At 40.1% G+C, this 18,255-nt stretch overlaps 1 protein-coding gene and 1 pseudogene across 1 annotated transcript in view; one reads left to right on the top strand and one right to left on the bottom strand.

The window, feature by feature from the left end:
• The window catches only part of LOC135699150 (transcriptional activator cubitus interruptus-like), a 302,508-nt gene that overhangs the window by 88,392 nt on the left and 195,861 nt on the right, over positions 1 to 18,255 (bottom strand). The gene's annotated exons all lie outside the window — the stretch shown is intronic.
• LOC135699149 (uncharacterized) overlaps positions 10,513 to 18,255 on the top strand; it is a 34,583-nt pseudogene continuing 26,840 nt past the window's right edge.

The following is an 18,255-nucleotide window of genomic DNA, read 5'->3' as shown; positions in this document are numbered from 1 at the left end:
AGAAAGAACTTAGATGCTGGACCTATTTTTATCATTTGGAACCATTCGAGAAACGGATGGGGAGCAGTTGTCCCATGGCCGAATATTGTTTATTTTTGGTTAAGTCGATGGCAAGCCAAGGAGGAGTCCCGACGTTTTCCTTTCTTAAGCCTGGTACGCAGCTGAAAAGTAATGTCGTTTTTACGTGCTACGGGCACAGAGAACAGACGTTGAGGCACGAACAAAATTTCTCTAAGAGCTAGTGTAAAGATTCCTATTCGACTTAGGCGCCACTAACGGCGACATCCTCACTTTAAAACCCTTTTTGACAACCTGATGGCCCTGGCGTTGCACAACTTACACTCACTAAGTGTTGGTCGCGCCAAGTGGCAATTTTCAACAGAAAATTTATCGATAGTAGTGCCAAATTGGTCGAAAGTGGAAAATTTATAGAGGAAATCAGGAGATGCTAGCGCCACGTAACGGCAACGTTCCCACTTATCTTTACACAAGTTTCTGACCGAAGTTGGACGTCTGTTCTCTGTGCTACGGGATAGGACACGATATGAATTACTATCGTGAACGACATGAAGGTGGCGCATTCCGAATGAAATTTCACTTTCCTTGCAGAATAATGATCCGATCAATTCCGGAGTGATTTGAGATTTGGGCGTAATTTCTTTTGTAAACAAACACGTCAATTACTGATTTCTCTTGAATAAAAGCTCAATCTCACTAACAAACTATACCAAAAGATAGAGGAATCATTCCTCTACCTCATAGTGTTATTACTTTTCGAGATTGAGCTTTTATTTGCGAGAAGTCGGTGATTGACGTGTTTGTTTACAAATGCAATTACGCCCAAATCTCAAATCACTCCGGAATTGAAGAATCAAAGTGACGATTGACTCACAGATGGCGAGTGGGTGAAAATGGTAATGACGTGTTGATATCGGTCAAATCTCATGACCTTTTTTTTAGTACATCATCATTTTTGTAATTGCGCATCTTCAAACTAGGTGTCGCATGACCAGTTTTGGCTTTGCTGTGATTCGCCATTTATTCTGTTAGGTAATTTTAACGTTTGATGCAAAACTGATGTTTTGGATGCATTTTAACAACATAAAAAGCTAACTATCGTTGATTTGAAATTTTGACGACACCTCGCTATGATCTCAAAATTTAGCAAAAGACACCTCCCTATAGTTGTCAAATTTTATTTTTAGAAATAATCCTTAAAAAATATTTTTCCGTTTTCTTTTCAGCTGCGTACCAGGCTTTCTACGAATTTCCTAGTAGTATTAAAATTTGAGTTCTACCAGTTTCGCAGAAGTTATACGAATTTCTCAGATGCTCTATGATTTTTCCAGAAGCTCTACGAAATTCCAAGATTTTTACAAACTTCCCAGCAAGTTCTTAAATGTTCTCAAAAGTTGTACGAATTTCGAAGTTTTACAAATTTTCCAGAAGTTCTTAAAACTTCCCCGAAAGTTCTACGAACTATTCGAAAAATCTACAAACTTCTTAATAAGTTATACGATTTTCTCAGAAGCTCTACGAGCATTCGTGAATTTCTACGAATTTCCTAGAAGTACTAAAATTTATGTTCTACGGATATCTCAGAAGTTCTACGATTTTACCAGAAGTTCTTAAAATTTCTCAGAAGTTCTCCGATTTTTCAAGAAACTGTACGAACTTTCAAAATGTCTACAAAATTCTTTGTAGTTCAAAAAAAAATTCCATCAGTTCCACGAATTTCCCAGAAGTTCTACGAACTTCCGAGAATGTTTACGAACTTCCCAGCAGTTCTTAAATTTTCTCAGCTGTTCTACGAATTTCTCGGAAGCTTTACAAAATTTACCAGAAGTTCTACGAACTTTTCGAAAAATCTATCAACTCTTCAGTTGTACGATTTTTTCCTGAAACTCTACGAATTTCCTAGCAGTATTAAAATTTAAATTCTATGAATTTTGCAGAAGATCTACTAATTTCTCAAAAGTTCTATGATTTTCCCAGAAGTTCTACGAAATTCTATGAATTTCTACAAACTTCCCAGCAGTTCTTAAATGTTCTCAGAAGTTCTACGAATTTCTCATAAGTTTAACAAATTTTCCAGAAGTTCTAAGAACTTCGCTGAAAGTTCTACGAACTGTTCCAAAGATCTACCAACTTCTTCATAAGCTGTACGATTTTCTAAGAAGCTCTACGAGCATTCTTGATTTTCTACGAATTTCCTAGAAGTACTAAAATTTATGTTCTACGAATATCTCAGAAGTTCCACGATGTTTCAAGAAACTGTACGAACTTCCAAAAATTTCTACAAATTTCTTAGTAGTTCTAAAAAAATTTCATCAATTCCACGAATTTCCCAGAAGTTCTACGAACTTCCTAGTAGCTCTACTTGTTTTGCAGAAGTACTAATATTCGTTTAATTTCCCAAATGTTCTGTGATTTTACCAGAAGCTCTGCGAATTTCCCAAGAGTTCAACGAGTTTCACAAAAGTTGTACGAATTTTCCAGGAGTTCTCCGAATTTCACAGAAGTTATACCAATGTTGCAGAAGTTCAACAAATTTTGCAGAGGGGCTACGAATTTCTCAGAAGTTTCACGATTTTCCCAGAAGCTCTACGAACTTCCAAGAATTTCTACAAACTTCCCAGTAGGTCTAAAATTTTCTCAGCTGTTCTACGAATTTCTCAGAAGCTTTACAAATTTTCCTGAAGTTCTACGAACTTCTCTGAAAGTTCTACGAACTTTTCGAAAAATCTACCAACTTCTTCATAAGTTGTACCATTTTCCCAGAAACTCTACGAATTTCCTAGCAGTATTAATTTTGCAGAAGATCTACGAATTTATCAGATACGTTGTTCCAGAAGCTCTACGAAATTCCAAAAATTTCTACAAACTTCCCAGCAGTTCTAAAATGTTCTCAGAAGCTCTACGAATTTCTCATAAGTTTTACAAATTTTCCAGAAGTTCTAAGAACTTCCCCGAAAGTTCTACGAACTATACTAAAGATCTACCAACTTCTTCATAAGTTGTACGATTTTCTCAGAAGCTCTACGAGCATTCGTGAATTTCTACGAATATCCTAGAAGTACTAAAATTTATGTTCTACGAATATCTCAGAAGTTCCTCGATTTTACAAGAAGTTCTTCAAATTTCTCAGAAGTTCTCCGATTTTTCAAGAAACTGTACGAACTTTCAAAATTTCTACAAATTTCTTTGTAGTTCTAAAAAATTTCCATCAGTTCCACAAATTTCCCAGAAGTTCTACGAACTTCCCAGTAGATCTACCAGTTTCGTAGAAGTCCTATGAATTTCCCAGAAGTTATAAGATTTTCCCAAAAGCCCCCCGAACTTCCCAGCACTTAAAAAAAAATCCAACAAGTTTGAAGAACTTCCCAAATATTCGTTTAATGTCCCAAATGTTTTATGAATTTACCAGAAGGCTTACGAATTTCCTAGTAGTTCTACGAGTTTCACAGAAGTTGTACGAATTTTCCAGGAGTTCTACGAATTTCACAGAATTTATACCAATGTAGCAGAAGTTCAACAAATTTTGCAGAGGTTCTACGAATTTCTCAGAAGTTTCACGACTTTCCCAGAAGCTCTACGAACGTCCAAGAATTTCTACAAACTTCCCAGTAGTTCTAAAATTTTAGCAGTATTAAAATTTAAGTTCTACGAATTTCTCAGATGCTCTATGATTTTTTCAGAAGCTTCACGAAATTCTTAGCATTTCTATAAATTTCCCAGCAGTTCTTAAATGTTCTCAGAAATTCTACGATTTAACCAGAAGTTCTTCAAATTTCTCAGAAGTACACCGATTTTTCAAGAAAATGAACGAACTTCCAAAAATTTCTTCAAACTTCCCAGTAGTTCTAAAAAATTTCCCATCAGTTCTACGATCTTCCCAGAAGTTCTACGAACTTCCCAGTAGATCTACCAGTTTCGCAGAAGTTTTATGAATTTACCAGAAGTTCTAAGAATTTCCCACAGGCCCCACGAACTTCCCAGCAGTTAAAGAAAATCCCAGAACTTTGACGAAAAAATTCTAAAATTTTCTCAGCTGTTCTACGAATTTCGAATTTTCCAGAAGTTCTACGAACTTCTCTGAAAGTTCTACAAACTTTTCGAAAAATCTACCAACTTCTTCATAAGTTGTACGATTTTCTCAGAAGCTGTACGAGCATTCTTGAATTTCTACGAATTTCCTAGAAGTACTAAAATGTACGTTCTACGAATATCTCAGAAGTTATACGATGTTCCCAGAAGTTCTTCACATTTCTCAGAAGTTCTCCGATTTTCCAAGAAACTGTACGAACTTCCAAAAATTCCTACAAATTTCTTAGTAGTTCTAAAAAATTTCCATCAGTTCCACAAAATTCCCAGAAGTTCTACGAACTTCCCAGATCTACCAGTTTTGTAAAAGTTCTATGAATTTACCAGAAGTTCTAAGATTTTTTTCAGAAGTCCCACGAACTTCCCAGCAGTTAAAAAAAAATCCCAGAAGATTTTCCACGAATATCTCAGAAGTTCCATGATTTTACCAGAAGTTCTTCAAATTTCTCAGAAGTTCTCCGATTTTTCAAGAAACTGTACGAACTTCCAAAAATTTCAACAAAATTCGTGGAAGTTCTAAAAAATTCCATCAGTTCCACAAAATTCCCAGAAGCTCTACGAACTACCAGTTTCGCAGAAGTTCTTTGAATTTACCAGAAGTTCTAAGAATTTCCCAGAGGCCCCACGAAATTTCCAGCAGTTAAAAAAATCCCAGAAGTTTGACGAACTTCCCAAATATTCGTTTTATTTCCCAAATGTTGTATGAATTTACCAAAAGTTCTGCGAATTTCCCAACAGTTCTACGAATTTCACAGAAGTTGTACGAATTTTCCAGGAGTTCTACGAATTTCGCAGAAGTTATACGAATGTTGCAGAAGTTCAACTGATTTTGCAGAGGTTCTACGTATTTATCAGAAGTTTTACGATTTTCCCAGAAACTCTACAAACTTCCAAGAATTAGTACAAACTTCCCAGCGGTTCTAAAATTTGCTCAGCCGTTCTACGAATTTCTCAAAAGCTTTACAAATTTTCCAGAAGTTCTAAGAACTTCTCTGAAAGTTCTACGAACTTTTCGAAAAATCTACCAACTTTTTCATAAGTTGTACGATTTTCCCAGAAGCTCTACGAACTTCCAAGAATATCTACGAATTTCCTAGAAGCAGAGTAAGTGAACCAGTTTTTGGCCCAAAAGGTTCCCTAATTGGCCCTATCTTAATTTTCCTTTTTAATAATTTTTCAAGAAAAATTTATATCCATGCAGGGGTAGAATATAAATTATGCCATATATCAACGCGAATAAAGACTGTACTCGAAAAAAGTGAGACACAGTGATTAGTTTGTAATGTTTTAGCGTGTGGGTAACAATCAGGCTTGCTGAAACTCCTCAAACTCACTGGAGGTTTTAAAACACTCTTGTTCTGCGAGTTTAGCCAGTCCTCACCTCGAGTGAGTGGCGGCAGGAATATGGAAGAAGTAAACAAAAACTCCTCGAGAGAGAGAGAGGGAGAGTGAACTTCAGCGAGAGGATGATTTGACGTGAGGTGCACTTTTCGAGACTCCGGATGACTTTTTTGTTCGACGCAAGAAGGTCGGAGTTCACCCAGAGTGAGAGTAAAGCTGGGTTTAGAGACTAGGCAAGTCAATTGATCAACGCAGTTGAATTCAATTGGCTTGAAAAGTTGAGCCTGGTTCAAGTCAGTTGAATTCAACTGATTTGATCAATTGACTTGCCCTGTCTAAACCCAGCTTAAGAGCGTGTGATAGAAAACATGAACATGAAAGGCAGCAAACCTCACTCTCATTTTTCCCCCTTCGCTCACAAGCTCTGAAGCTCAGTGGAATGATTTGGCAGTTAGGCATTCGACTGCTCAGAAAAAGGCTACGCTCGACTTATTTCTAACTCACGAGTGAGGCTTCATCAAGCCTGGTAAAAATTGAAGAAATTTTGACTGAAACTAGCTAAGCGTGTATTGTTAACGCTGGCAGAATTTCATCACAATCTGTCAAGTGGTTATCGAGATGGCATCGGAACAAGAGCGGATCCGCCGAAAAGTCTTGTGCGCCGTCGTGGAAAATCCGACTGCGTCCCACAGATGGATCGGGAAACATCTGGAAGTCCATCATTTGACGATTTCCCGGGTGGTGAAGTCATTTAAGGAGACCCAGACGACCCAGCGGCGGGCAGAAAACCGGAGACCAGGAAGCTGTTGAGCCTGTTCAAGCGTCAAGCAAGTTGTTCCAAAAAACGATAAAACGTGCCGACATCGGCATCCACGTCTACAAGGTCCGGAAGGCACCGAACCGGAACGACAAACAAAACACGGTGGCCAAAACGCGCACCAGGAAGCTGTACCGGGAGTGGCTGAAGAAACCGAGGTGCGTCGTGATGGACGACGAGACTTACATCAAGGCGGGCACAAAGCAGTTGCCGGGGCAGGAATTGCCGCATCACGATTGGCCATTCCTGAGGAGGTAAGGAAGAAGAAGCTGAACAAATTGACCAAAAAATTCTTGGTTTGGGCATCTGAGGGTACCGTCAACGAGAAAATCTACCGGGATGACTGCTTCCAGAAGTGGCTCCCAAGTAACAATTTTGGTTTTATAAGGGTTCTGTAGACCATGATTTAGACTTTTAGAATGCTATAAAACCTCGATAAAACCTGCAATGTTACTTGGGCTCCTACCCTTCCTGCAGTCTCACGGAGGCGAGACGCTGTTTTGACCGAATTTGGACTGGTACAGAGACAACAATGTTGTTTTTGTACCAACAGACATTTAACCCACGGAACTCCCCGGAACTTCACCCGATTGAGACGTTTTGGGCCATCATCAAGGTCAAACCTCGTTAAAGGATCATGATCGGATTTACCGGGAAATACCGATTGGAGCTTATGGCCATTAAGGACAGGTAAGTAGTTGGTCCATCAAGGTAAGATAAATTAATAAACATATAAAGTATCCGTTCGATTTTGGCAACACGTTCTCAGTATATTTAAACTGCTTGAGCTCTGCAGTTATATTATTAAATTCTATTTAATAATTTTCTTAGATTTTCAGTAAAATTGTGGAGCTTTAAACGTCACCTGCAGGCCTGTTCTGCGAGTAGTATGGCTCTCTGTCGCTAGTAGGTGACTCTTCATTTGATTGCACGGAGAGTCACCCCACTAGTGCGTGACTTTTGTTGACTCATTGGTGGTGGAGATTCGCACGACTCGCGAAATAGGTCAGATGCTAAGATTTGCATTTATTAAAGATTTTGAAAAGCTAAGAAGGCAAAATTGTGTTGACAAAATCTAACGGGTAGTGCCGATATAAATATATATATATACACACATTAAATGCAAAGGGGAGGGATGGGACCACCAGGGCACCGGATTGAAGCGATTTGGATGGGGAGAGTGGAATTGCCAACTCCCTGTCATTAACATTTCGTGAATTGACGGCGGGCTCTTCTCCCCACTCATTGGGACGTTCCCTCGTATGATGGCTTGTTCTACATCGGGTTGTAGGATTTTATCATTGGAAGGCGATTCTCCTGATCCCGCGGATTGCGCGTAAGTGTATCTGCTTACGGGTCCGCCCCTCCGTTTTTGGCCCTTCTTACAATGGTAAATTGAATACAACCAGGTATCGTACTTGATCAAGTCATACTTGGAGGATGATCCACTGTCTAATGGCTGTGCCTTGCAACAATGAGTGGTATCCTTTACATACATACATTACATACATACATCATCAAGGTCAAACCTCGTAAAACATTTAAGGTGTTGGAGAACGAGCTGGGTTTGAAGAAACAGAGGGTAAAAGTATCAAAAGAAGTCGGCTCCACCATTGCCCAAAGCCTTATGAGTGGTGTCAAGGACAAAGTGTGAGCATTCGCTTTTGGAGTGGAAATCCAATGAAGCAATGAAGTAGAAACCCTACCATAATGTGTTTATTCCCTCGAAGTTTGAACAAAATCCGACTTGAAATGAATTTTTGGCGATCATTTTTGAGTGTCTCACTTTTTTCGAGTACAGTCTTTAAAGCCATGAAAATTCATTTAAAATTTGAGTTAGACCCTAGGACCAAAAACTAGAGTGCCAATGCCATAACTGCCTCATTTATCCTACTAAAATTTAAGTTCTACGAATTTCTCAGAAGTTCTATGATTTTCTCAGAAGTTCTACGAATTTTGAAGTAGTAACTCGAATTTCTCAGAAGTTCTCCGATTTTTCAAGAAGCTCTACGAACTTCTAAAAATTAGAGTGCCAATACCATCACTGGCTCACTTACCCTACTAAAATTTAAGTTCTACGAATTTCTCACAAGTTCTACGAATTTTGCAGAATTAATTCAAGTTCTCCGATTTTTCAAGTAGCTACTACGAACTACCAAAAATTTAAACAAACTTCCCGGTAGTTCTAACAATTTTCCATAAATTCCACGAATTTCTCAGAAGATCTACAAACTTCACAGAGGGTCTACCAAGTTCCTAGAAGCTCAATGAATGTATCAGAAATGTTTTATTTATTTACCAGAAGTTTTACGAACTTCCCAGCTGTTCTAAGACTGTGTTCCATTTGGTGAATTCTCACTTAAATTTGACAGATGGATTTTTTTTTAATAAACCTGCTATCCCAGCAGACTTATTACTGACAGACAAGGAATTAACTTTGACAAACGCTTTCTCGAAAATCGACCGATCAACAAATAATGGATTTTCGAACATCTTAATTTATTTTCGAAGTGTCAAATTTAAGTGAAAAAATTCCAAATGGAACACAGCCTAAGAATTTCCCAGGAGTTCTACGAATTTCCCAGGAGTTTTAAGAATTTCCCAGAAGTGCTACAAATTTTCCAGATTTTCCACAAACTCAAACCGATCTTCACAATCGATCAAACCGATTTTAGCAACTTTATGGCAGTTGATCTAGCAAATTTAACTCCTTAAACATCAGGGAAATTTTCGCGAGACAAGTTCATTTTTTGGAATTAATTTATTTGTACAGGCTCAATCGAATAAACTTTACAGAGCCAAGTTATCATTTGCGTTATACTTAATAGATGTCTTAAAGCTAGAGTTAAAGGAATTGAACCGATTACTCGCGGTCGTCTCGAGGTTAGTAGAGATACACAGTTTTATGGATGGGGAGAGGGAGAAGGAGGTTTGAGGCGAGACAAGTTCTGTAATGCACTTCGGAAAGGTTAGTAACTTCAGGATAATTTCGCGAATTTCAACGTTTTTCCTAGAATCTTTTGGCTTACTTTGTGACGTCTCTTTCAATGTCATCCGATTCACGAATTAGTGAAGGACTTCAGTTCTAAATTGATTCCTTCCGGAATTTAGTACAGGGGGTCCATTATCTCTCCAGATCTTGCACTAAATCCCTCTGAGGAATTTTGAAATTCTCAAGAGAATCATCCGGGACACATGTTGTGATCTTGAGCTACTTCTGTCACAAAAACAAAAACGAGGGCATTTTACCTATCTCTTCTGAACTCCACAAACTGCTGCAGTTACTTTTTCCCGATAGCAACTCCAGCAGCTCATAGGATGTCGTATACCTTGACTAGCGCTACAAATTGCACAAATTGTTGCCCCATGCTCATCAGCTGCTGCTGGCCGGGGATTGCCTTTCGCTTAACGAAAAAAGGACGGCAAGATTCTCCAGCCCTCCATTCCATTTCAGCGGCTTTGTGCCGTGTAGCCTTGGTCACTTGGTTAGTTGGTTGGTGATGATTTATAAAGACGATTTGTTTGTTTACACCGAAAACAATTACCTCGGCCCGACCGGAGCAAGTCATGATGCACACTGTGTGGTGTGTGTAGAGAGTGCTAGGTTTTGCACGGTTTCTCTCTTTCTCCCATCTCCAGTCACCGAGTGCTCATCAGGAATGCATTCTTCTCTTTATTAATTTATTGCTCGCTGCGGCTGCGAAGCAGCATAGGCAAAGTAGGCTTTGCTTGATGCTGCTGCTGCTGTCGTCTGATGTGACATTGGAGACCCCTCGGCGTGCGAAAAGTGCACATATTTTATCGTTCAACATGTGCAGCGTGACCGGCGGGGGCAGGGAATCGCATAAATTTCAGCACTAGTCAGCAAAGTTGTACCGGCGTGCATTCCGATTTCCGACGCGCCGACGAAGAGACGATAAATCGTTTGACTGGACCCAAGTGCGTTTCCATGTTCTCCGGTTGTGGCGACGACGACTATTGTCTCTATGAACTATCTTCTGCGTGCATCGTCGTTCGTCGCCATTGTTTACGATGGCTTCGTCTTCATTGCCGGTGAAAGTGGAGGACCCCTCGTTGCGGCTAAACGGGCGAGCACGTGCTTCCAACGACCCACGAAGACAATGACGATAAGTAAAATGTAGTAACAAGTAAATTAAACACATTAACTAATAATATCGCATAGAGCGAAGAGCGTACGGTGCAGAAAAGGCACCCGGAGGAGAACCGTCGATGCGTCTTCTTTCGCTACTATGCTCACCTCTGATGATGGGGATCGCTCGTCCAACGGCGGAGGCCAGGTAGGAAGCAATTTGTAAAACATACATACTAGGCGAAATCTCCTCACCTCTTGCGTCGCGCTCTTCACTTTTCTGCTTCGTCTCATTCGGTTTTGCACCTTTTTTTTTTTTGCTCGTACGAAAAGCCTAGCGCTAGCGCTACCGACAAACCGCCCGGCAACGAGGGGTATAATGAAACATGAATATATTTGTAATGTTTTACACACGATCGTCTCGTTTTCCGCGCAGGTTATTAATTATTTATAAAGTTTCCTTTTTCATATAACCCGTGAACGCGCGAACGAAGCGGTCTGGAAGCGTTTGATATTTACACCTTACCTGGACAACACCAACAATATACAATCAAGCGACGACGCACATGCAAGAGGTGACGGAGGTGAAAAAGTTTGACAGTTACACTGGCTGCGCTGCCGCTGGACAACTCACCACTCAATCCCGCCCACTCACGTCATCCGATTTCAGATTCAGCTCTGATTTAAGAGGGTATCACGAGACTGATCCCTCGCCTTTTCTTCAACTTGGCTGAAGAAAAAAAAATCCTATCCAAACGCCTCCAGCTCTCCACTCCCTGGCACCGAAACCAAGGGTAAAAAATAACACTTTTATGACATCTTTATCAGCTTGTTTTCGGTAGGATTTTTTTTTTGCCCGCACGATCACCACCACAAATCCGATCGCGCCGCACAATCGCAAGTCATAAAAACACCCGCCCCCGCCCGCCAATGCGCCCTCGCCCACGAAACCAGCTTTAATTATACAGTCACTCACAAACACACGCAGCAGGCTTGGAAAAGAAGACATTATTTCACCGCATCGGATCTGTTGGCCGAACCCGCCGCCGACTTCGCTCCTCCGTTCGGTCCGAGTCAATCATCTTCCGGACTGCTGCGATCGAACGCCCGCCCGCCTGCTGATACCGATGGATGGATGGATGGATGGATGGATGGATGGATGGATGGGAGGACTCGCTCATTATTTACATTCTCATCAATCCACTTATCTTCATCTCGCTCTCTGGCTCTGTGCTTCTTGGGTCCTTCGATCGATTCCAATCCCCCTGCTGCACGGATGGGGCCTGTCTTTCAACAAAACTGATGATGATCGCGCGCCCGTGTTGGATCCATGTGATCCAATTATTTCCACCCTGCTGCTGCAGGTCGCTTGGTGGGAAACTTGTTCGGGGATTTTGATTCGAATCTCCCCCGTTCAGTAGGTAGGGTAGGCACATTTGCCTGACCTGCCGTTCGCCCTGTCGCGATCTTCCAGAACAGGTTTTTCGGCTTTCCGTTTCGCGCATCGGAAATCATGTCGCGATTGCTAATGGATCGATCGATCGATCGATCGATCGACCGACCAGGTCGATGTGATTGTTTTCTCGCGTGAGTGAGGTTAATTAGGTAGTTCTATATGCGGATGGCGACGACGACCAGGTAGGGTAGGGTAGGTGTTCGGTTATTCCTAGCAGTACTCTTCTTCTTTCCTTTATTTAACGTCGGTCTCTGTTCCGCAATCTAGTGTCAATCACTGACGGACATCGATTGCAATCCATTGCTGGCAATCGAATGTGCAGGAAGGCAGATTCCACACCTGCGTAGGATATCGCACCCAACACACATGGGCTGGGACCAACGGCTTTACATCCCTTCCGAAGGAAGACGTGACCAGAGATTTTTATGCCTCAGATTGCAGAGTGCTGGGATTGAACCCAGACCCATTGGGGTGAGAAAGCAGTCACGCTTACCACTACACCACCGGCGCCGACTAGCAATGCAGGAACGCCCTTAATTATGTTATAGGAATTCAATTATATCTGGATGTACACACAATTTACCTCCCTCAAACCGAAACTGAGAAATGAGTAAATCTTGTCTGCATTCAGCTCGCCATAAGTCTATCTAAGACAAAGTTCTCGAAACTGTGCAGAAGTTCACTTAACTGCCCTAAACATTTGTAAACATTTGTGAAATTCTCTAGACTTCCTCGAAGTGCTAAGGATTCCCTTACATTCTCTGGATTTCCTTATAGGTTACTGGAAGTCCTTAGAACTTATTTAAAGCTACACAATTTTTCTGAAGTTAATGGAACTGCCTAGAAGTTCTTCCGAAGTTTTCGAAAAACAAAACTCTGATGCTCATGAGCCGATCCCTTGAAATCTTTAAATTTCCCTGAACTTCTCTGGACTTTCTAAAAGTTCCATCAATTTTTAGAAATTCTAGGAACGTCCTGAAGTTTTAACAAGTTCCCTGAAGATTTTTTGTATTTTCCCTGAAGTTAATGGAACTGTCCTAAGGTTTTCTGATCTTTCCTGAAGTTCTCGGAACTTCTCCATACCGTTAAGAACGGTTCTGAGTTTGGGTCCATGCCATGATGTCTGTTTGCTTCTGAATGAAAAATCATGGGCCGTCGGACGATAACAGTACATGAGGTTTAGGAAGATTTCTTTTTGAGCCCCTCCAGAACCGGTTCTGGGTATCCAGATTGGTTTCGGACAGAGAGATGTGGCCAGATCTATATGTCGATTGACTTCTGGATGAAACATCATCAATATTTAGCCGTCGAACTGTACCAGTACATGAGGTTTTGGAAGTATCCTTTTTGGGCTCTACCGGAACCGATTCCGGGTGTCCAGATGTGGCCAGATCCACCTGTTGGTCTATGGCATGTTGTCTATTGACTTCTTGATGAAAAATCCTAAATTTTTAGCCGTCGAACTGTACCAGTACATAAGCTTTTGGAAGCGTCCTTTTGTGCCCTAACGGAACCGATTCTAGGTAGCCTAAATGGTCATATTGTAGGAATTTCAAAGAACCTTCAACTTTCATTAGAAGTCAATAGATCAAGAATTGGTTCAAACATTTATTTTTGGGTGCGAATTGCAGTTTGGGTCTTTTTTAGACCCGCTAATGCACAATGTGTAACTTTTCCCTGATGCATTAGGAATGTTAATGTAGTTTCCTTACGTTATTGGGACTACCAGAAAGATCTCCGAACTTCACCTAAAATCCTCTAGACTTCCCTGAGTTTATCAATATATTTTTAAAGTCCTCGTAATTTTACTGAAATTAACTTGAAGTTCCTTGAAATTCTTTGAAGTTCTCGTAATTTTCCATAAGTTTTGAACACTTCTTAATAACTCACGGAACTTCAAAAATTCTATTTTCTCCTGAACTTCTCATCCATTAAGTTTCCTAAATCCCTTGGAACTCCCTGAAACTTCCTGTAATGGAACTGCCCCAAAGATCTCTGATCGTCCTTAAAGTACTCGAAACATCCTTAAATATAAATGTAAATTCCTGAAAATCGCCAAACATTTCAGAAGTTCACTGATTATCACGGACTGATTTTTATTTAAATTCGAATCCCATTTCCATTCCATTTCCATTCCATTTCCATTCCATTTCCATTCCATTTCCATTCCATTTCCATTCCATTTCCATTCCATTTCCATTCCATTTCCATTCCATTTCCATTCCATTTCCATTCCATTTCCATTCCATTTCCATTCCATTTCCATTCCATTTCCATTCCATTTCCATTCCATTTCCATTCCATTCCATTTCCATTCCATTTCCATTCCATTTCCATTCCATTTCCATTCCATTTCCATTCCATTTCCATTCCATTTCCATTCCATTTCCATTCCATTTCCATTCCATTTCCATTCCATTTCCATTCCATTTCCATTCCATTTCCATTCCATTTCCATTCCATTTCCATTCCATTTCCATTCCATTTCCATTCCATTTCCATTCCATTTCCATTCCATTTCCATTCCATTTCCATTCCATTTCCATTCCATTTCCATTCCATTTCCATTCCATTTCCATTCCATTTCCATTCCATTTCCATTCCATTTCCATTCCATTTCCATTCCATTTCCATTCCATTTCCATTCCATTTCCATTCCATTTCCTCCATTCCATTTCCATTCCATTTCCATTCCATTTCCATTCCATTTCCATTCCATTTCCATTCCATTTCCATTCCATTTCCATTCCATTTCCATTCCATTTCCATTCCATTTCCATTCCATTTCCATTCCATTTCCATTCCATTTCCATTCCATTTCCATTCCATTTCCATTCCATTTCCATTCCATTTCCATTCCATTTCCATTCCATTTCCATTCCATTTCCATTCCATTTCCATTCCATTTCCATTCCATTTCCATTCCATTTCCTTTCCATTTCCATTCCATTTCCATTCCATTTCCATTCCATTTCCATTCCATTTCCATTCCATTTCCATTCCATTTCCATTCCATTTCCATTCCATTTCCATTCCATTTCCATTCCATTTCCATTCCATTTCCATTCCATTTCCATTCCATTTCCGTGACATAAACATGGACCTGGATGGCCGTGGAATCGTCATCCGGAAGATTCGGAACATCCGTAAAAGTGGTCAATCCATGAAACTGATCCCAGAGCTCCACGGTTTTTTTTTCGAAAACATTAGGAACTGTGATATAAGAAAGAATTTGAGGTCGTGACATAAACATGGACCCGGATGGCTATGGAATCATCATCCGGAAGATCCGGATCATCCGTAAAAGTGGTCAACCCATGAAACTGATCCTAGAGCACCGCGGTTTTTTCGAAAACACTTGGAACTGAGATATAAGAAAGAATTTGAGGTCGTAACATAGACATGGACCCGGATGGCTATGGAATCATCATCCAGATGATTCGGAACATCCGTAAAAGTGGTCAATCCATGAAACTGATCCCAGAGCTCCACGGTTTTTTTCGAAAACATTAGGAACTGTGATATAAGAAAGAATTTGAGGTCGTGACATAAACATGGACCCGGATGGCTATGGAATCATCATCCGGAAGATCCGGATCAACCGTAAAAGTGGTCAATCCATGAAAATGATCCTAGAGCTCCGAGGTGTTTTCTAAAACACTTGGAACTGTGATATAAGATATAATTTTGGGTCGTTACATAAGCATGGACCCGGATGGCGATGGGATTATCCTCCGGAAGATCTGGAACATCCGTAAAAGTGGTCAATCCATGAAACTGATCCTAGAGCACCGCGGTTTTTTTTCGAAAACACTTGGAACTGAGATATAAGAAAGAATTTGAGGTCGTAACATAGACATGGACCCGGATGGCTATGGAATCATCATCCGGAAGATCTGGAACATCCGTAATAGCGGTCAATCCATAAAACTGATCCTAGAGCTCCGCGGTTTTTTCGAAAACACTTGGAACTGAGATATAAGAAAGAATTTGAGGTCGTAACATAAACAAGGACCCGGATCGTCCTCCGGAAGATCCGGAACGTCCGTAAAAGTGGCGAAACCATGAAATTGATCCTAGAGCTCCGCCATTTTTTCGCAAACACTTGGAACTGTGATATACGAAACAATTTGGGGTCGTGACATAAACTTGGATCCGGATGGTCAAGGGATCGTCCTCCGGAAGATCCGGATCATCCGTAAGAGTACTAATTCAATGGAACTGATACTATTAGATTCCGTTTTTTTTTATGAAACTAGACGAGCCTATTTTCAATCTGGTTTACAGTCAAAATAACCAACAGATTCTAGGAATTCAGGCACAACAGTTTTTTAAATTCATCAAGAAATGGCTGATCTATGTCATTGCAAACTTTCCGTTACACGTTTTTCGGAGGCATCGTGTTCGGTGTGTTAAAGTTTCAGCAATTTCTTTGAAATTTATTGATCCGCCCTCATAGGTTCATTGATTTGTCTAAATGATCTCGGAGTATCCCCTAAAGTTCTCTGAATTCTCCTGAAGTTGCTGGAACTTTCAAGAATTGCCGAGAAATCTTGAACGATTCCGAGAATTTTATAAATGTTCTAAAAATTTCTGGAAGTTCCATGAACAGCTGAAACATGTGTGAACATAAGAGAAATTCCAAAAATTTCTTGGAAATTTAGGGAACTTTGGGAAAGTTTATAGATTTTACAGGAAGTACTATGAGCTTCAAGGTGGTATCAAAATCATCAGGAAAATTGTGAGGCAAGGCAAGTACAATTGTGGAAACTTTTAAACAGTTCTGAGAAATCCAGGGGTGTCTAGGGAATATAATTGAAGTTCGGAGATCTTTAGGACTGTTTCAATTACGTCAGGGAAGCCCGAAAACTTCAGGGAAAGTCTAAACATTTGGGGAAGTTTAAAAATGATGAAGAATTATGCGAAAATCGGTATACCTGACAAAAACTGTGAATGCAATCTGAATCTGAGAAAATTATTACAGCTATTGGCCATTTACGAGAGGAGTTGGAAAAATTCCAATTTATTTACAGCGGCACGAATTTCTGTATACGGTGTAATACCATAGAGGTAACTCTAAGACTAGAAGTTCCCGAAGAAATGTGCTCAACTTTTTGGCTCAGCTCTGGTATTCTCTTCGGTCCCAAGCTAATCGATACACCCCTCGAAACATAGGAAAATCCACGAACCCCTCATTTCATCTGTCAAACTTTCATAGTGAATCAAAACAAACATAGTGTAGTACTAGAATTTCGACCAGAATAGGATACGTTAATCGATTTGCTTGGGACCAATAGGCTAGTCCAGTGTGGGCCAATTTGAAATCGTTAGTTTCCACAGGTTGATAATACTAATACTTATGACCGATATGACCAGTGTTCGGAAAATCATTCTCAAATTTGATTGAGCCCCTGAGTGAATAAACTCGTGTGTGAATGAGCGGAACGCCAAAAAGTCAATTGATAGCATGCTTTCGTATGCACTGAAATCGAATCTTACTCAGAGAGTGCGTCACTTTTACTCATTCGTATGGATAAATTTGCGCTGAGTGACATACGCTTTTACGAATTTTTAAAATTGACTCACAACTTAATAAAAGTGATTCACTCTCTGCGTTAGTTTTGTTTTCAGTGCTCTGAGAGAGCAAAATTTACCTCGATTTTCCTTAAAAATCTGCACTGCCAACGAGAGTAACTAAGTAGCTAAGCCGAATACGACTCAAATTGCTAAAAGTGGGGTTACTCAGTGAGTGAGTAAATTTCTCGCTTTTCCAGGAAAAACTGTTCGAATATGAGGAAATTCGACGAAAGTTCTAGGAGTATACTAATATGAAATGTCTCTCAATTTTCCATTCCATTGGAAAATTTGGATTCCATTCCATTGGAATGGAGTCGAGTTCGACTCCATTTTGAGCTAATCTTCTCTTATTTTATAAAATTGAGTCAAATTCGACTCAAAATTACGGAAAGTTGGGTTACTAAGTGAGTGCGTAAAATGATTCACTATTTTCCTCAAAAATCGGTTCGAATATGGCTCAATCAAATTTTCATCGATTGTCCTCATATTCGAGCTGAATGGCCGATGGAGAAATCTCGGCTTTTATACTGGCATCGAGGATAACATTGCTGTATTCAGTAACAAATTCAGGCTGACCAGTCAGTGAACCGGGTAGTCGGGAAGTCCGGAAATGCCGGGAATCTGAAATCACCGGGGAAAAACGAAAATAGCCCATGAATTTCGATGACAAATCGGGAAAGAGTAAACTCTATCCTCTCTCCAGAGAAGATAATGCTCATGATCTTGATAAACTGAGTGGAATTTAAAGATACAGTTGAGTACTTTGAAGAACTATTAAGAGAACCAAAAGTTTTTCAGAGAAAAATTTCAATGCAGTTTTGCAAGGAACTCCAAGACTAGGTCAATTAATGATATCGTCAGGTTATTTTC

This window comes from Ochlerotatus camptorhynchus, unplaced genomic scaffold (genome assembly GCF_037179485.1).
Source record: "Ochlerotatus camptorhynchus isolate MF236.1 unplaced genomic scaffold, CSIRO-AGI_Acam_v1.1 ptg000103l, whole genome shotgun sequence".
In the NCBI taxonomy this organism is placed as follows: domain Eukaryota; kingdom Metazoa; phylum Arthropoda; class Insecta; order Diptera; family Culicidae; genus Ochlerotatus; species Ochlerotatus camptorhynchus.
The sequence above is the reverse complement of the archived record's forward strand: the minus strand, read 5'-3'. Positions and strand labels throughout refer to the sequence as shown.